The following is a 17,329-nucleotide window of genomic DNA, read 5'->3' as shown; positions in this document are numbered from 1 at the left end:
GGGATTTGGAACTCCTCAAGAGTAAGGCAGAGCTGTTGGGCTCCAGACTACAGCAGTGGAATCTCCTGGCAGGCTATCAGGGCAAATGGAGCCCATCAATGCTTGCAGACTATTGCTGTACAGTGCCAAGAGATGCTCCCTTTAATGAATACAAGAGACAAGCCAAGAAGCGCTGAGTAGACACTGAATAGGACTAAACTATGTCCATAATAGTTTTTTGCCTTTTGTTTCATAATAAATTTTATTTATATAACCCTTTTGCTGATTTTTAAAGTGTTACATAAACAGGACAGGTGAAATATTATCATGTAAAGCAACCATAAACACATGAAAAGACCTAGGTTTACAATTTACGATTAAAACTCTACTATCTACACAATATACATAGACATAAAATGTAAAAACTTAAATATCTTAGAAACAGTAGCCAATCAGTTGTTTTAATTGTCATATTTGAATTCAGAAGATCAAAATACGTAATAAATATCACATTTTATCTCTGAAGCAGACGACTTCTCAAAAATTGTAGACCAGTGTTATTAAACATTCGTTTCCCATGTCGGTACTTATAGGCTGTAATCAAGTCACCCCTTACCCTTCTCTTTGTTGAACTAAATAGATTCAGCTCATTGAGTCTATCACTATAAGACATGTTTTCTAATCCTTTAATCATTCTCATGGCTTTTCTCTGAATCTCTGAATCCTCACACCAGTTCCAAATACAGAGGTAAAATAACCTCTCTACTTCTACTCGAGATTTCCCTATTTATGTATCCAAGGATTGCATTAGCCTTTTTGTTTGCAGAGTCACAATAGGAAGCCCATATTCAGCTGATTAGCCACCACAACCTCCAAATCTTTTACAAGGTCACAGTAACAGTTTACTTTCACCATATTAAAGATAATTCCATGCAAACTACTAGTGTTAATGCAAAGTTAAGGTTGAGAAATCAAGCAGGCAAGAGTCAAGAAATGCAGGTAATTCTGAAAGCTGAGCCTTTTTTTGTGTCTGTTTTGTTTAAGCCTTTAAAAGGTTTTTCTTTATCACATTCTTAGTTCTTTGTCATATCTTATAATATCTTTCAGAAAAAAACATTTATATCAGCTTGCATTCTGCAAGTTATAGTCCAGTACATTCCAGTCAGTGTTGGAATGATTTTTAAATCTCACTGAAATGTATAAAACAAGACAAATTTGAACAAATTTGGTTCAGTAGTTATAAAGTTAGACTATAAGACGGGTGAGCAAACTTTTTGGCCTGAGGGCCACATCAGGTTTCTGAAATTGTATGGAGGGCCAGTTAGGGGAGGCTGTGCCTCTCCAAACAGCCAGGCATGGTCCAGCCCCTGCCCCCTATCCAACCCCCCGTGCTTCTGATGGCCCTCCTGGGACCCCTGCCCATCCACCTCTCCCTGTCCCCTGATCATCTCCAGACCCCCCCACACCTGACTTCCCCCCGCTACCCCATCCAACCCCTCTTCTCCTTCCTGACTGCCTGCCCAGGACCCCTGCCCCATCCAACCATCCCTTCTCCCTGACCGCTTGTGAACCTCCCACCCCTGACTGCCCCCTAGTCTCTCCATCCAACTCCTCCTCTCCTTCCTGACTGCCCCTCTGGGAGTCCTGCCCCCATTCAACCCCCCTGTTCCCCACCCTCTGACCACCCTGACCCCTATCCCCCCCCCATCCCCTGACCACCACCCCAAACTCCCCTACCCTCTATCCAACCCACCTTGTTCCCTGACCCCTTACCACGCTGTCTGGAGCACTGGTGGCTGGCAGCATTACAGCCGTGCCCCCCCCCAGAGCACCGGTTCAGGCCGACTCTGCAGCTGCGCTGCCGGGCAAAAGCTGGCAGCCTCGCCACCCAGAGCATTGTGCCAGTGGCGGAGCGAGCGAGCTAAGGCTGCTGGGGAGGGGGAACAGCAGGGGAGGGGCCAGGGGCTAGCCTCCTGGGCCAGGAGCTCAGGGGCCGGGCAGGAGGGTCCTGCAGGCCAGATGTGTCCCACGGGTTGTAGTTTGCCCACCTCTGCTGTAAGATCTTTGGGGCAATAACTGTCTCTAATCATGTGTCTAGCACAATGGCATCCCAATCCTGACAGAGGCCTTTAGGTATTACCACAAGACAGATAATGAAAAAGGAGAAGAAGAAAAAAGAAGTTATGAATGTTTAAAGTAGAACATCCAGAGGATGAATTGGTCCAAAGTTTGAGAGAATCTCAAATTTCATGTGGTTCTGGTTTGATATCTCAAATTTTGTACGATCTCAACTTTGAGAGGGTCCTCCACTTTGAGACAATCTCACATGTATAAATAATAATAATTGTAAAATAATATTAGCGTGTCTAAGCCTTTCTTGCTATTACTTCATATATCATCCATCACATCATTTTGGTTTGTTATGCTAGTAATTAAGAAAAATGCTATCAGGACTGTCTGATATTGGATTTTGGAGGGTTTTGTTTTGTTTTTTTTTTAGATGGGACTCCCCACTGTAATCAGCTCTGTTCGTTTGTGGTCATTCAGAAATTATCAGAAAATGTGCAGTAAGGAAGACATCTGGTCTTCCATGCCTGGTGCAGCATCTATTGTTGTACAAATCCCGTGGCCACTTTTAAAACAAATGTATCAGATAATCAGAATATTAACAAGCTATGATTACTCTATATCCTTAGCCCTTGCAGTTTCTAAAATGTCCAGCAGAGATCTCTTTTCCTCTAAAACTCTTCTGTGCTACAGTTTGTCTGCTGTCTTTACTGTATTTGCAAGAACATGTCCCAGAAAATTTCAGCACTGGCAAAGCATGTATCATATATGAAAGAAAAACTACATTAATGTAATATTCAAAGTCTGATTCAAGGTCCCGTGGAAGGAAAAGTTGACTGAGTTAACTTGCCATTCCTTCCTTGGCTAGGTACGTCCCTACAACATCTAGTTACAACAGAAGACTCAGCTACAGGTGAAGTTTCAGCCTACAAGTCATTTCTTTAAATAATGTAAGTTTAAATCTAATTATTTGATCACTAAAGGATATTATTTTTTATGTAATTAAAACATAAAAACTGGGAGAGGTCAGCTGTTTTAATACTTTCTGCTGTGACTCTTCTAAGCTCCTTTGTCTCACTCTGTGCCACTGAGTTTCAGGGTTATTTGAAAACTGCATTCTTGAGGTCACAATCTCCTGAAGGACTGATAGACATGATGCCTGAGAACACAAAGAGAATGCCGCTGAGTCATTAAAATGCACAACGCATTCCATTAAAAACTTGACCACTGCATGCGCTAGTGAAATTCACCACTAGTATTTTCCACTCTAAGTAGAGGGAACACTGAAAATATAATGGTAAAAAGGAAATTGTGCACTCTTTTTTTTTAAGGGTGCCCACTGTATGGACTCAAGATGCAGTTGTTCCAGTTTTCTAGGAATATTGCACCTTGCATAGAATTCTTATTGTTCATTAAAGTCCAGTTTCAATGATAACACACAAGACTGACTGAAACCGGTTCATTAAATGCTTTTACTTACTTTTTTTTACATTTTAAACCCTGCAGGACTGAGAACTTGCTAATTCGTATTTATAAGTAAACTATCTTCTTTTTTTGAGGAATGTATTATAAAAAAGCCCTTGGAAACCAGCAGCAACAGTTCTCTTTTGACTGCCAGTAACTAAACAAAGTTTAAAAGTTTGCATCCAAATGTTATGTTAAGAAGAAAGAAAAGAAAAATGTGGAGGTGCAAAGTTGTATGTTAAAGTACAGTATTACTCCAAAAAGTGCCTCTTAGCAATGCCTTTGTGGATTCCATATATATAATCGCTCCACAATTCCCATACCAAATTTGCTCAGTGTACAAGTAAAAATATGACATTTTTCCTAATAGCTAAATAGAATTGGTCAAACTGTGTTCAGCACAGTTTATCTAATGAATTAAGCTCCCTTTTTTCTGTTCGTTAATTGTGTGCAAACAGACGTTAATTTTTGTGAATTCATTATTTATTTGTATTTGCTGAAAAATCTGACCATATTTTAATTTTTAGGTTTTCCAGAAACTTCAGCAATTTTCTATTTATTGTTTATAAGGTGTGACTGATCACCTAAGTGTCATTGTATTGGTTCAGTTCCCTGACTGGATGACTGCACTTTTTAATCAGAAGATTAATGAATAGTGAATAACCAATACTGTTGTGCATTCCTGACTACCCTTGTTCCCATGACTATAGGTATTTGTATGAAAATCAGCCATTTCTCCAATATCCATAGGAACAAAACCTCTTTGAATGACAAACAAAAATGAGCACAAAGTTGATGGCAGCAAACAACTGTTCTGAAATCATATTGAAGTTCATGAACTTGGTTTCACCATACATGCCTAACCCTATGACTAAACACAGCATCTTTGGATGGAGCTATCTCTGTATATGTGTTTCTACAGAGCCCTCCATAATAAAACCTTTCATCACAGATGCTTTAGGTGCTATGATAATAATATCTATTGTTTAACGTGTTTTTTCTGCTTATCAGTTCTGAATTTAACTAGCCTCATAACCCAACTGAGGAGTAATATCTGTATAGTTAAAGTGGAATTGGAATGTACAACTTTTAGGGAGGCGGAGTGGTGCTTGTACAGGGCTTATGACTAGGAATCAGAAGAATGTGTTCTACTTTTAGCTCTGTCCCTAAATTTCTAGAATCCCATTGCTTGGACCTGCTCGCTCAACCTTAGAGCTAGTCAGAAAAACTTCAACAGAACAGTTTATTTATTGGGAAATCAAAACACTGAGTAAAATTGTATCAGTTTTGCTGAAATTTCATTTTGGAGAGAAAAAGTGGGGGTGTGGAGAAGAGAGGGGAGTTCTGACAGTGTCACAACCTCCTGGTTCAACATTTTCCGAATGAAACATTGACATTTTTTCCTTTTTAAATGGCTCTTTGTTTTGAAATGTTTTATTTTGTATTGGTTTTTTACAATATGATGCACTTTAAAGGAAAAAAAAGGTCAAAATTGAAATGAAGCATTTCAACTGATTGGAAGCAAAACCATGTTCAGGATTTTCTTTCTAGGAACATTTCAGAATGTTAGGATTTTGTTCCAAATCAGGACAAAACAAATGACAAAATCCTTTGCGAAATGGAATATGTGTTCTCTGCCAAGCTCTACTCACACGCTCTGCCTCTCAGGCTCTTCATCCTTCAAATGGAGATAATAATGCTTATCCATCTGTGTAAAGAGACTTTGAGAGACTGCCTTTTTGTTCTGTGTTTGTGCAGTGCCTGCACAAAGAGGACCTGGTCCATGACTGGGGGTCCTAATTGCTATAATAATACAAATAATAAATAATAATACAGCTGGAAAGTGCTATGTAGAGGGTGAAAGCCCCATTACCTGGGTTCCCTGCATCCTACCCAACCACTGAATTTGCACTGGATTCAGGATCTTGCAATCGCAGAAGGGGAAGAGTTTGGATTTGCACCAGAAAGCAGAAAAAGCTACTGCCAGAAGCAGACAGGAGGCTAAGATCTGAAGGAGGGGAATCCTGAAAAGTCGGACATGTCAGGAATGAGGTGGCGAGACAGAAAACTGAGGAGAAAACCAAAAGCTGGAGGTGAGGTTTTCTTATGAGAAGGCCCTAAACTCTGTTTGGAAGAGTTGTGACATAGGCAAATTTGCCACAGAGCCATGCTGCCAGTTAGTTCTAGAATACATTCAGCTGTGTGAATACATCTCTGAGAAAATCCCAGCAGTTGCCATCAGAGTTGCTGGGATCCAGCAGGCTAGAGAAAGCATCTGCATGGGCTTTGAAGCCTCCTACATGCTCAACAACTGAGTTTGATCTTTGCCAGTGATGATGAAATTGATGTGGCTTTGTTGTATATTAGTGTTGAGGACTGTGAAGTCCCAGGGAACCTCAGAAGCTATTCAAAGAGAGTTCTTTAGTGATGCAGGTGCACACACCTCTAGTTGTCTATTTACTTCTGTCTGCCTATGTGCATAGACAGGCCCCTCTGCATAGTACCTGAGCACCTCACACACAATGAATTTATGGTCAAAGCACCCCTGTGAGGTAGTATGATCATCAGCAGCAGTGCATGCAAAGTGGGGGAGGGGGAGGATCAGACTTTGGAGGGGCTTGTTTTCCACTTCTGAATTTTTGGATTACTTTTACAATTGTGTTGTCCATTCTGCATTGAGTGACAGCTGTTCGCAAGTCTATGGGGGAAGACAGTACATCTCACTTTGCTCTTTCGTTAGACTGGTGATGTGATTTACTTGAATTGGGTTTGATTTTATGCTTTCACTTGCACTGATGAATAAACCAATATTTCTTCACTTTCGAATGGCTGTGTTTTGTGCTGTTGTCTAATTCCATCCTGCATAAAGATCTATAGATCTTTTACATTACAATACCTTCCACTTACACTTTATATCTTCAAAGCACCCTATAATGGGCCAAATTCAGCCTTAGTAATACTGAGTGTGATGGGATGTGCAAACTCCACACCAGAGAACAAGGGGTTAAGGACCAGTCCTGGGCCAAGGCAACCCTGCCCAGTCACACCTGCAAGGCCTGCACAAGCTGCAAGGCAGAGCTTAAAAGAGGAAGCAGAGCAGCTGAGAAGGAGACATGCAGGGGACAGGAACAGACCTCTGCTCAGGGGAAATAACAGACAAGGAGCTTGTTGCCTGACAGCTCACCACACTGACCTGACCAAGCCTCCAAAGGAGAGACTGGTGACTCTCTGGAAGGGTCAGAAACTTTATTTTCCATTCAGGCCTTAAAATGACTCAGGGGCTAGGGAAGGGGGGACCTCAAATAGGGAGGTAGCTATTTAGCACCCTAAAATGTAGAACATATCTGCCCACAACTGGGCCCTGTATTGGAGCCTGGTGGAGAGGGTAGGCCAAAAATTGGAGTCTGCCTCCCTCTGGTTGGGGAATCCAGCAGTGGAAGGCCCTGAATACACAAGAGTCTAGAGCCCAAGTCCCAGACCTAAGGAGAAAGTTCCAAAGGCACCAAGAGACTTCTGCTTTATTGGACTTTTCTTTCTGTATACCCTGAAAGGGGTGGATTAGAATTCATGGCCTGGCAAGAGGGCTGAGCTGCAAAAGAGGGGACTGACCCTGCAGGATGATGGTGTAGAAGAACGGAGGACCAAAAGCCCCACCCATACGGACCACTTGGCATGACTGCCGGAAAGGGTCAGCTTTTCACACTGGGCCATAATCTCACATGACCCAATAGCTAATCTTCACAACTCTCTTGCTAGATAGGTAAGTGTTCCTAGTAGAGCTGCTCAAAATATTTAAACAAACAATCTGGAAAACTTTCAAAATGTAGAGTGCGGGCAGAGTGAGGGCAGGCCCTGGTGTGGAGCAGGGGAGAGCAACCCTCCAAGAACTGAGGAAGGCGGTTCCTATGGCCAGAATTGTTCCTTTACACAACCAGTCAGTAACAGAACCCAGGTTAGAATACAGGAGTTTTAATTTCCGAGTGCTATGGTTAGACCATTCTGCCTTTCTGTGTAATCAGAATCCAGGTTAAGAACATGCCATTTGTTCCTGGACATAGAGGCCTTGTTTCTTTTCTTTTATTCTATTTAATTTTTAGAAACAAACACTTTTAAAATGTTTACTTCCTCGGGGAGCTCATATTTAAGTGGTAGAAGCTCTCTGACCATGCTCTGTAGCCCTAGGAGCTGATAGTGTTAGTGAATTAAAGCCTATGAGAAAAGAATGTTGCTGGATATACTTGCTGAGACTGGAGTTCTTCTTATTGGAAGACATGGAATGAGCTAAGTGAACTCTTGGGTCTTTTAATGCTGAAAGCCTACAGTGTCTATGTTTCTAATTTGCAAGTTCCACTTACCATCTGCTTGTTGGCACTGGTCTGGAGCTTGCAAATTGGTAAAAATGGATAAAGCAGACTGAGAAATGAAAACACAGATATTGTTAGTCAGAAGTGGAATAGATAAACACAAAGTGCAAATTCTTTGTTCTATTACAATCCTTGGCTAGATGCAACCCTGATAGTGCAGAGAGATGCAAACTGCTCTTCCTTTCACTAGCAAGTGCTGAGACACTCAGTGGGGATTCATGTCCCAGCAGAGGACAAGTGGTGTTTCCACTGGCTTTTGTTATCTGGGTTTCTGCTGGCATGGGATAGAGGGTGGCAGCTTTCAGTCTCTTCAGGGATTCCAGGAGAATCATAAGAATCAATAATCCACTCTTGACTACATCAGTAGGATAATAGTCCTCAGACTAATGTGGGTTTAATATCTTGTAAGGAACTGATTCCTCTGACTATGCCAGAAAATCAGTACAGATGTGCTGGAAAAAAAACTATAGCACCATCCCTGCATAAGCATCATGAAGTCCTTTGTTAGGTACCATTGTGCCCTACACTTTATGCTAAGTGGGAATGCTGAGCACCCAGTTTACGGGTGCAAGATTTGGGACAACAGGAATTGTACATCGTGGCTTCTGCCTGCAGGTGGCAGGAGAAAACAAAAACTCTTACTACTCCAGGGTGGTATCACTTAATCTGAAGATAAATTTGGATACTAAATCCACCAGACTCAAGATTTTGCATTGCTATTTGTGGCTAAATTAAGCACCATCTTATCAGTCATATTGCCTATACCATGAGAAACATGTCATAGCAATAGAAAAGGGCAATTTGAAGAGAAAACATTGCTTAAAATACTGAGATTGCAGTTTGACTCTAACCTCACTAGTCAGTAAAAGTGAGCAGGAATCCCCAGTGCGTCAGACTCCTCGTTTCAGACTAATGAACCTCTTGACATTGGGAGCTGGGATTTCTTGACAAAGGGATGCATTGTTTTCAGGGGAGGACACGTTGATGGCAGTGTACCAAGGGGTGAAAGAAATTAATTTAATTCCCATGAGGAAGTTTCTGTCTGCTTCCTAGCCTCTTTTCTTCACAAATCCTCTCTGTGGGTTTAAGATTATCTTCAAAATATCAAGGCCAACCTGTGTTCAGCTTTACATGCTCATGTAGAAGTTCACCTTCTATTCACAAGAAACATCTTATTTCATGGGTCATAAATACTAAACTAGTATAAATGTAACCTCTGTGCTCATCATGTGTGAGTGAATTTAGGATCTAAAATCTCCAGGCTGCAGTCACTTTCTCTATTTTTAGCATCCTGTGCTACAGTCTAAATGAAATCACCAATTGTCGTCAGCCTCCAGCACAGATTCAAAAATAACACCTTCAATGACTTTTCTGAGCCCTAGCAATCAAGTTAACCCTGAATATTCCAGCATGGTTTACAGGCATGAATAGCCTGGTCTGTGAAAATGTGTGCAAGAGCCAGACTGCCTCCAGTGCTACTGCGACAAGAGGATGGGCCTCTTGGAGAGATCCTTGCCATTTTTACATCTTGTCTATGAACTCCTTCTGCAACTCTGCAATATTATGCCAGCCGGGGCATTCCTGGCCTCTTGTTCTTTGAGAATCCAATGGCATCTTGCAGAAAAGAAATATAGTCTAAGAGTCACTGCAAACAGAAATGTCCAAATGATTTTCTGGTGTAACTTTTGAGATGCAAAACTTGGCTGGGAAAATACATAAGTCATAAGTCTATTTGCCTCACCTACTTACTGTGTGCTTATCTGGAACAGCTTGTGAAATTCTTTGGTATCCTAAGGTATTTAACAGATATGGTCCAAGACTCTTTGATAGCTAGCCAAAAGCAAATGATATTTCACAGCTTTCATATTGCAGGAGAGCTAAAGCTGATCTAAAACTTTTCTGACATTAGAGCTGTCAAATATAGCTCCTTTCAAGTGTTAAAAAAAACCACCCCAACAAATTAAAAAATCCACAGGAATGTTTTGTTATTGACAAGTGACATTTAGAGTGCTATTTGTCTAACGCTCTGTCAACATCCCAGATCCTCTTCACCCCACCCTCAACATTTTTTATGGTCATCTTGGCTTTAGTATTTAGGGCAGGTCTACACTATGGCAGGGATACACTCTGAGATCAATCCACCGGTGGTCGATTTAGTGGGTTTAGTAAAGACCTGCCAAATTGACTGCAGATTGCTCTCCAGTTGATCCCTGTACTCTAACCCCAATGAGAAGAGTAAGGTAAGTTGACGGGAGATTTTCTCCCTTCGACCCCCCACGGTGTAGATCCCCATGGTAACTTGACCTAAAGTATTTCAACTCCAGCTATGTTAGTCATGTTATTCACTGTGTCCTCAACTGCCAGGATCTCAGATCAGTCAAGACTAGCATCATGTGACAATTGTAAAGAGTCAGAGAAAGAATTGCTTTCTTCTGACACTGAACTTTATTAGAATAAGGAAAACAGTATTATCTCTAAAGCTACTTTGCCTCTTTTCCTCCTTCATCATAGAGCTTCAGTGTAGAACCTTCCTCAGTCCCTCTGTCTATATAGCTAAAGAAACAGTTCACATAGCCTGCTTCCTTCTTCAGACATAAAGGAACAGTGCTCTTCCTCACAACTAGAGATGAGAGTGAACATCTCCCGAGGAACTTACTAAAGTTAAGCAAATGTTCAGCATGATTGTGGCAGAATATACCCCTGTGTTCACACCCTACACATTATTATAATGTTTGTACAAGGTATGCCTGGTGGGATATCATTTAAAAGAGCATAATTTGTTGATCGATAATATCACGACAGATGCATGTAGCAGCATTGGATGTGAAGTTATAAACATAAGCTGAGATCGTGACTAAAAGTATGTTTTCCAGGTAAGTCTGGGAAGTGGCCAAACCAATTAATCAGAGACAAAGGGAAAGCTGATGCCTCAGACAGGTGCAAACAAGGCTGATGGGCCATTGCCTGCTAAAGAAACAGGTACAGAAAGTTACATTTTAGTAAAGAAGCAGCATGGAGTTTCTTTCCACACATAATGCCTGGCACCTGGCTCCCACCTGGAAAGATGGGGGCTGGAACTATAAAAAACAGGGGCAAACACCACATGACACCTCCCTTTCTACCTCCCCCTGCCCATCACATTCTCTGCACATGAAAAGGCAAAGGAAGAAGCTGTTGGATTCTGGGGGAAGGGTCCTGACATAAAGAGTTTGGTCAGTAAGATTGCTGAAAGCATGTGATGAAAAACACTTTGCTTTGAAGCCAATATAGTTTGTTAAGTTAGGGACCAATAAGAATTTTATCTTTATTTTTCTTGTAATCATTTCTGACTTTTATACCTCATTCCCAGGGCTGCCCAGAGGATTCAGGGAGCCTGGGGCAAAGCAATTTTGGGGGCCCCTTCCATAAAAAAAATTGCAATACTATACAATACTATATTCTCGTGGGGGCCCCTGTGGGGCCCAGGGCAAATTGTCCCACTTGCTCCCCCACTACGGGCAGCCCTGGGAAAAATAAACCTTCTGCATCTCGGCACAAGCTCAGTTTTGAGAAAACTTCTTTACAAGGTATCACTGGGTCTCAACATCAGCTAGTGCTAAAAGGTACTAAAGCTCATTAAAAGGGTTGGACAAATATTTTCTGTCAAAACTTTTTTGGATAGAAAACTAGGGGATTTTTAGAAAAAATTCACAGACAATGTCTGCTTTCCTTCAAAGTTTGTTGTGGTTTTTTTAATTAGTCTGCCAAAAACTGAATATGGTTTGGGGTTTCAGAAGTGTGTGGCCAAATATTTGCTGCTTGCTGTGTTTGATCGCTTAAAGAAACAATAAAAAAAAATTGCTTAAAAAAAATCCAAAACTTTTGAACCACCTCAGCTTGTGACCAAATGCCTGAGCCCATCCAGTCAGAGATTTTTCCAGGTTTCTGATACTCTGCTGGCTTCCTTGACTCATATCTGCCTCCATAACTTTGGGTTCATTTAGGTTAGACCATAAGAACAGCCATACTGGATCAAACCAAAGGTCCATCCAGCCCAGTATCCTGGCTACTGACAATGGCCATTGCCAAGTGCCTCAGAAGGATTGAACCTAACAGGTAATGGTCAAGTGATCTCTCTCCTGCCATCCATCTCCACCCTCTGACAAACAGAGGCTAGAGACACCATTCCTTACCCATCCTGGCTGATAGTCATTAATGGACTTAACCTCCATGCATTTCTCTGTTTCCTAGAGACTGGCTCCATGAGGTCCCTCACAAACTGGAGATGGTTACTGTGGGTTTGTCTTTAGTATAGCTTATGTACATACTCCACGAACTGAGCATTTGAGATTGTCCAGAATCTGAGATGAGCCTATGCTGTGAAAACTGAAATGCTCAAAATAGCACATGCATGTGAATAGACACAGGGTGATAAAATTAAATTAACCCAGAGGTTCTCAAACTGGGGGTTGCGGGAGTCACAAGGTTATTACTGGAGGTTGTGAGCTGTCGGCCTCCACCTCAAACCCTGCATTGCCTCCAGTATTTATAATAGTGTTAACTATATAAAAAAGTGTTTTCAATTTATAAGTGGGGGGGGGTTGGTGTCACAGTCAGAGGTTTGCTATGTGAAAGGAGTCACCAGTACAAAAGAATCCCCGACCCATCCTGCTCCTTATTCCCTCACCGTCCCCTAGAGACTCCCCCAATCACCACTCCAGGACCCCACCTCTGCTCCCTGTCCCCTGACTGCCCCCCCATCCACCCCCCCCCCGCTGAATCCTGACAGACCCCCGGAATGCCCACGATCCAACCCCCCCATTCCCTGTCCCCTGACCCCCCCAACCTCTGCCCCCTCCCCGTCCCCTGAATGTCCCCTTATCCAACCCCCCCAGCCCTGGCCCCTTACTCACCCGGAGCCTCAGCGCACCACATCCAGGACCATCCCTGAACAGCGGTGCAGCATGCCTCCAGCGGCCTGAGCTCCTCCCTGCTCAGAGCTATGTGGTAAGGGGGTGGGGCTGCAAGCTCCAGCGGGCCTGAGTTCCCTCCACTTGGTCTGGAGCTCGCTGCCTCACCCCTTACCACACAGCTCTGAGCAGGGCGGAGCTCAGGAGCACCGCTGGAGCCATGCTGCAGCTGTTCAGGGACGCTCATGGGTGCGCTGAGGCTCCGGGAGAGGGGCAGAGGTGGGGTCAGGCCCGGGAGGGAGCCTCAACCGTTCTCATGGGGGGCCCTGCGGAGCCCGGGGCCTGGGGCAAATTGCCCCACTTGCCCCTCCCCCCCGGGCAGCCCTGCTCATTCCTTGTACTCACTTAAACTCTCTTTGTAGTTAATAAACTTGTTTTATTGTTTTATTTAATCTAATATGTTGAAGCTGAAGTGTCTGGGCAACTCCATTTAGGATAACAAGTTGTATGCATATTATTTGATTAAATGAATCATGGACTTAATATATTTGTACTATCCAGGAGAGGGCTGGGCAGTACAGGACTGTAGCAAGTGGACCCCTGCTCCTGCCCTGAAGGGCTTAAAATAGCCCTGGGGAAGGTTGTGGCTGGGAGCTACTAAGCTGGGCTGACTGGGAAGTGGCTGCAGATGGGCCATGCCCCAATCAGGCCACAGCTGGCCTGTAGAAAGAGGCTGGGAGTTAGGAGCTGTCAGCCAGTCTCCCTTTGCCTGTAGAGGGAGATGAGCTTGGCTGCAGGGAGCTGAACAGGGTACCTGTGTGGAGCAGGGCCGGGGAAAGGCAGAAGAGCTGGGAAGCTCCAGCCTGGAAAGCCCCAGGTTGCAGCCTAGCATTGGGCCAAGGGGTACTGGGGGTTGCAGAGGGCAGCCCAGGGATAGACCAAGGCAATGGGTCCAAATCCTCCTTGCCAGTGATGAGTAGGCTGATACTGCAGCCTGCCCCAGTGTGTGGGGCTAGACAATGACTGGCAGTAGCCAGTGAGGCGGGAATAGTGGGTGGGGGTTTCCCAGGGAGGGGAGACCCTGAGAGAAAGGGGTTACTGCCAGGGGGCAGCACCCCATGTCAAAGGGCACTGGGTCATGGGAGGGACATGGGGCCAGAGGACAGGTAGATCACTGGCCTGCAGAGGGTGCTCCAGAGCTGGAATGAGCTTATTCCCAGAGTCACCATCAGGAGATGCCGCAGGGGTGAGTCTGCCCATCTACAAGGACATATGTTTCTGAGGGAAAAACTGGGACTGGGAATGTGTTGGGGTCACCCTGTGGGAATCTTCAAGGCTATGAAGAGCCAAGCTGAGGCTGGCTGGGTGAGGGTGTAGGTATGGAATTTGTTAAAATTGCCAGAGTAAATAACAAAGAATGTGTAGGGCAGAGAGATACCGGAGCCCAGATCTCTCTGGTCAAGGGAAGCATGGTTCAAACGACTAACATGTTACCTGATCAAGAAGTTGAGCTTCTAGCAGTGGACAGACATAAGATTCCTGTACCGGCAGCCAAGGGGCATGTGAAATGGGAAAGTTTAGAAGATGACGGGGTAGTGGATTATATCCCCATTGAAATGTTTGTTGGGAATGATATTTTGCATACGGCTAAGGCTATTAACATGGTAACCCATCACAAATGGGAATATTGTGCTGGGATCCCAGAGGGGAGTGGTAAAGTCCCAGAAATTACTAAAGTGGGAAGGGTAGGTCTCTCTGACTCTTCTGAAGCAGAAGGAAACAGTGTATTTCCAGGTGTGGGAGGGGATGAGGCTAGCTCCTGGATGGCAGAGAAAAGCAGCATGCCCTTAGGGCTAGAAGGCATGGAGAAGGAAGAGATGATCCCCGTGTCTGAAGAAGTTGTCCCAGATATCAGCTGCCACCATTTTGCATTTGAACAAAGGATAGATCCCACTCTAGAGAGCATAAGTGGCTGTGTCATAGAGGGAGAAAAATTGGAGTGTTTTTTGTTTTTTTGTTTTTTTAAAGAAAATGGCAGATTATATAGGGAGGCTCCTAATGGAAAGAACAAAAGCCATGGGCAACAGCATGAGCATTTGGTTGTGCCTGCTCTTGCTAGCACATGATTGTCCTTTTGCTGGTCACTTGCAGGCACAAAGAATCTATGAGAGTTGAAAAAAAATTCTACTCTGGAATAGCTAATGATGTGAGGAATTTTTGCAGGTGTTATGAATCATGTCAAAAGACAGACCTGAAAGACCCTAGAAAGTTCCCCTGTGCCTCTTGCCTGGTTTACAAGAGGCATTTCTGAGGGTAGCAATGGACGCTGTGGGCCTTATGTCACATCCCCTCCAAAGGAGGAAGAAATATATCTTGATGGAGGTGGATTTTGCCACAAGATAGGCAGAGCTACTGCTTCAGGATAATACCAAGGCAGAGGAAGAGCTAGTAACTGAATATGTCCAAAGTTCAGAAGAGAGTTAAAAGACATGATGGGTATTGTTCAAACTAACCTCAAAGACAGTCAGTCCAAACAAAAGGCATGGTATAATAAGCATATTTGTAAACACTCTTTTGAAAAAGGAGACTTGGTGTTGTTGTTAAGCTCTGTGGAAAAAATACAAAGAGGTGATAGAGGTAAATGAAGATACATATGTTAAAAAGCCTCATGGTAATGTTGTCCCACAGCTAGTACATGTAAGCAGACTTAAAGCCTGTCTCTGCAGGGAAGCCATGGTAAACATGATCTGCTGCGTATAAAGTGAAACTGAGGAACACCAGCTCATTGATTTAATGGCTGAATGCCAAAATGACTCATCTCTGGAAAGCCTTGATCTCTGTAGTGAGTTAACACCAGCTGAAAGGGCAGAGGTATTGTCTGTGCTGCAAGAAAATGAAGACGTGTTTTCTAACAAGTCAGGGAAGACACACTTGCCAACTCATAAAATCATTGCAGAAGGACCACAGCCACCTCCCAGCAGCCCCTACAGGGACATAGGCACCAAGCAGGAAATTCATACAGCTATACAAAGCATGTTAGATCTGGTCTGATAAAGAGTCTGATAGCTCTTGGACATCACCTGTGATCTTGGTCCCTAAGAAAGAAAACACTGTAAGGTTTTGTGTTGATTATAGAAAATTCAGTGCTGTCACAGTGCCAGATGTGTATCCCATGCCTAGAATTGATGATATGCTGGGCGTTTTAAGCAAAACTAAATATCTCAACTCTTTTGATTTAACTAGAGGTTATTGGCAAATTCCTTTAGATAAGGATGCACAGAAAAAAAAATCTACTTTCAGCATTGTTATGGGTCTCCCTGAGTTCACAACGTTACCATTTGGGTTAATTGTGCATTAGGTGACCAGACAGCAAGGGTTAAAAATTGGAACAGGTTTGGGGGGAAATTGGCACCTATATAAGACAAAGTTCCAAATATTGGGACTGTCCCTATAAAATCAGGACATCTCATCACCCTAATTATGCAGGAGCCACCTTTAAGAGGCCAGTTAACCAAGTATTAAATGGTTTGAAGAGCTTTGCAAGATCCTATGTTGATGACATTGTAGTATTTAGCAACACTTGGGCTGATCACAAAAAACACTTAAAAGATTGTGCTGTCAAAGCTCAGAGGCAGGCCTAACCATAAAAGCCTGTAAGTGTAAAACTGGAGCAGCCAGAGTTCCTTATTTGAGACAATGGATTGGGGAAGGTCAAATATCCCCTGATCCCTGAAAATTCAAGCCATTGTAAATTGGCCTGTATCCCAAACCAAAAGTCAGGTCTAATCTTTCATAGGTCTGAAACTATTACAGAAAGTTTGTGTGCGGGTTCAGCGACACTTAATCTGCAACCATAAATCTATGTAAAAACACTAAGCCTAACAAAGTTGTATGGACAAAGGCACATCAACAAGATTTTGATAAGGTAAAGAAAATCTTGTCTAAAAAACCTGTACTAGCCAGTCCAGATTTTGACAAGGAGTTTGAACTGTGTACAAATGCATCAGACACTGGGTTAGAACTTTCAGGAATTTAATATGGAAACTGTGTATATAAAGAGAAAAAGGAAACATGGTGGCAGATGCCCAGTGTTGGAAAGAGGTCCCTGTTCTGCCAGGGCCGGCTCTACAGTTTTCGCTGCCCCAAGCAGCGCAGCGAATTGCCGCCGTGGGCAGTCGGAGTAGTCCATGTGCCCTTAGGGCGGCAGATGCATTTCCGCCGCGGCGGCAATTCGGTGGCAGCTTCTATGTTTAGCTGAAGCCGCCCCAGACAGCTAAACATAGAAGCTGCTGCTGCCAAATTGCCGCCGTAGCAGAAATGCGCATGCTGCACTAAGGGTACACGGGCTACCCCCGCAGCGGCAATTCGGCAGGCTGCTTGGGGGCAAAACAACAGGGACTGCCGCCCCTTGCAGAATGCCGCCCCAAGCACCAGCTTGGAATGCTGGTGCCTGGAGCCGGCGCTGTGTTCTACTACCTCCAGGTCAGCCAGGGCTAACCTTACTGCAATGTTGTAAGGGGGGAAGTGTGACAGAATATACTCCAGTATTCACAGCCTACACAGTGT

The sequence above is a fragment of the Gopherus evgoodei genome, chromosome 2 (genome assembly GCF_007399415.2).
Source record: "Gopherus evgoodei ecotype Sinaloan lineage chromosome 2, rGopEvg1_v1.p, whole genome shotgun sequence".
Lineage (NCBI taxonomy): Eukaryota > Metazoa > Chordata > Testudines > Testudinidae > Gopherus > Gopherus evgoodei.
This window is presented reverse-complemented; position numbering follows the sequence as displayed.